We start from the raw sequence: 3,294 nt of genomic DNA, 5'->3' as shown, positions 1-3,294 counted from the left end.
TTAGTACTATAGGAACACCAAATCTGCTAAAGATATATTTCTAGAGGAACTTCAGCACTGTCTTAGTATCATTAGTGGGTGTGGCAATTGCTTCTACCCATTAAGATACGTAGTCTACAGCCACCAGAATATAACTGTTTGAGTATGATGGTGGGAAAGGACCCATGAAGTCAATACCCCATACATCAAATAACTCAATCTCTAAGATCCCTTGTTGAGGCATGGCATAACCATGAGGTAAGTTACCAGCTCTGTGGCAACTGTCACAGTTACGCACAAACTCTCGGGCATCTCTATGGAGAGTAGGCCAGTAGAACCCATATTGGAGGACCTTAGTGGCTGTTCGCTCACCTCCGAAATGTCCTCCATATTGTGATCCATGGTAATGCCATAGGATCTTCTGTGCCTCTTCTCTGGACACGCATCTACGGATCATTCCGTCTGCACATCTCTTAAAGAGATATGGTTCATCCCATAAGTAGTACTTTGCATCAGAAATTAGTTTTTTTGTTTGCTGCCTGTTGTACTCCTTGGGTATGAACCTCACAGCTTTATAATTTGCAATGTCTGCAAACCATGGTGCTTCCTGAATGGCGAAGAGTTGCTCATCCGGAAAGGTCTCAGAGATCTCAGTAGGAGGGAGGGACGCCCCTGCTACTGGTTCTATCCGGGACAGGTGATCAGCTACCTGGTTCTCTGTCCCTTTTCTGTCTCTTATTTCTATATCAAACTCTTGCAGAAGCAACACCCATCTTATGAGCCTGGGTTTTAAATCCTGCTTTGTGAGTAGATATTTAAGAGCAGCATGGTCAGTATACACAATCACTTTTGAACCTACTAAATAGGATCTAAACTTGTCAATGGCATAAACCACTGCAAGCAACTCTTTTTCTGTGGTTGTGTAGTTTTTCTGTGCGTCATTTAGAACACGGCTGGCATAGTGAATGATGTGCAGAAGTTTGTTATGCCTCTGTCCTAATACTGCACCAATGGCATGGTCACTGGCATCACACATTAGTTCGAATGGTAATGTCCAGTTTGGTGCAGAAATAACTGGTGCTGTGACCAGCTTAGCTTTCAGAGTTTCAAATGCCTGCAGGCACTCTGTGTCAAACACAAATGGTGTGTCAGCAGCTACCAGATTGCTCAGAGGTTTTGCAATTTTCAAAAAATCCTTTATAAACCTCCTATAGAATCCTGCATGCCCTAGAAAGCTTCTGATTGCCTTAACATTGGCAGGTGGTGGTAATTTTTCAATTACTTCCACTTTAGCTTGATCCACCTCTATTCCCTTGTTTGAAATTTTATGCCCAAGGACAATTTCTTCAGTCACCATAAAGTGACATTTTTCCCAGTTTAAAACTAGGTTGGTCTCTTGCCATCTTTTCAGAACAAGTGCTAAATGGTCAAGACAGGAGCTGAATGAGTCTCCAAATACTGAAAAGTTATCCATGAAGACTTCCAGAAATTTCTCTACCATATCAGAGAAGATAGAGAGCATGCACCTCTGAAAGGTTGCAGGTGCATTGCATAGACCAAAGGGCATCCTTCTGTAGGCAAATACTCTAGAAGGACATGTAAATGCTGTTTTTTCTTGGTCCTGAGGATCTACTGCAATTTGGTTGTAACCTGAATAGCCATCCAAAAAGCAGTAATATTCATGACCTGCTAGTCTCTCTAGCATCTGGTCTATGAATGGTAAAGGAAAATGATCCTTTCTGGTGGCTGTATTGAGCCTTCTGTAGTTAATACACATACGCCACCCTGTAACTGTTCTTGTAGGAACCAGTTCATTTTTTTCATTATGAACCACTGTCATGCCTCCCTTTTTGTGGACAACGTGGACACGGCTTACCCAAGGGCTATCAGAAATAGGATAAATAATCCCAGCCTCTAGTAACTTAGTGACCTCTTTCTGCACCACCTCCTTCATGGCTGGATTTAGCCGCCTCTGTGGTTGAACCACTGGCTTAGCATTTTCCTCCAATAGGATCTTGTGCGTGTATCTTGCTGGGCTAATGTCTTTTAGATCACTTATGGACCACCCAAGAGCTGTCTTGTGTGTCCTTAGCACTTGAATTAGTGCTTTCTCTTCCTGTGGATTTAAAGCAGAGCTTATGATCACTAGAAAAGTGTTACCTTCTCCCAGAAATGTATATTTCAGGGATGGTAGTAGTGATTTGATCTCGGGTTTAGGAGGCTTATCCTCTTCCTGAGGAATTTTCAGAGGTTCTTTTATTTCCTCTAATTCCTCCAGTTCAGGCTGAACATCTTTAAAGATGTCCTCTAGCTCAGATTCAAGAATTTCAGTCATATTGATCTCTTCCACCAATGAGTCAATAATATCAGTGCTCATGCAGTCATTTGATGTGTCTGGATGCTGCATAGCTTTGATAGCATTTAACTTGAACTCATCCTCATTGACTCTCAGGGTCACTTCCCCTTTTTGTACATCAATAAGAGTTCATTCAGTTGCTAGGAAAGGTCTTCCTAGAATGAGAGTTGCACTCTTGTGCTCCTCCATTTCCAGGACTACAAAGTCAGTGGGAAAGGCAAATGGCCCAACCTTGACAATCATGTCCTCAATTATGCCTGATTGATATTTAATGGAGCCATCAGCAAGTTGAAGACATATCCGGGTTGGTTTGACTTCTTCAGTCAAGCCAAGCTTTCTAATAATAGATGCAGGTATTAGGTTGATACTTGCTCCAAGGTCACATAGAGCTGTCTTGGTACAAGCACCCTCTAATGTGAATGGTATCATAAAGCTTCCTGGATCTTGAAGCTTCTCTGATAAGCTTTTTAGAATGACTGCACTGCATTCTTCAGTGAGAAACACCTTTTCAGTTTCTCTCCAATCCTTCTTATGACTTAAGATCTCTTTCATGAACTTAGCATAAGAGGGTATTTGCTCAAGTGCCTCTGCAAATGGGATCTTTATCTCAAGAGTCCTAAGATAGTCTACAAAGTGGGCAAATTGTTTATCCTGCTCTGCTTGGCAGAGTTTCTGAGGATAAGGCATCTTGGCTTTATATTCTTCAACCTTAGTTGCTGCAGGTTTATTCCCTACAGAGATGGTTGGAGAAGCCTTCTTAGAGGGGTTACTATCAGCACTTGCAGGTGTCTGATCCCTCATTGGTGTTTGAACGCTAGGATTGGGTGCTGGATGGGCATTTAACGCCAGCTTCCCACCCTTTTCTGGCGTTTGAACGCCAGAACGGCAAGGAATGGGCGTTCAATGCCAACTTTTCTCCCTTTTCTGGCGTTTGAATGCCAGATTTATTCCTCTCTGGC

Source organism: Arachis ipaensis, chromosome B6 (genome assembly GCF_059453495.1).
Source record: "Arachis ipaensis isolate K30076 ecotype BB chromosome B6, ASM5945349v1, whole genome shotgun sequence".
In the NCBI taxonomy this organism is placed as follows: domain Eukaryota; kingdom Viridiplantae; phylum Streptophyta; class Magnoliopsida; order Fabales; family Fabaceae; genus Arachis; species Arachis ipaensis.
This window is presented reverse-complemented; position numbering follows the sequence as displayed.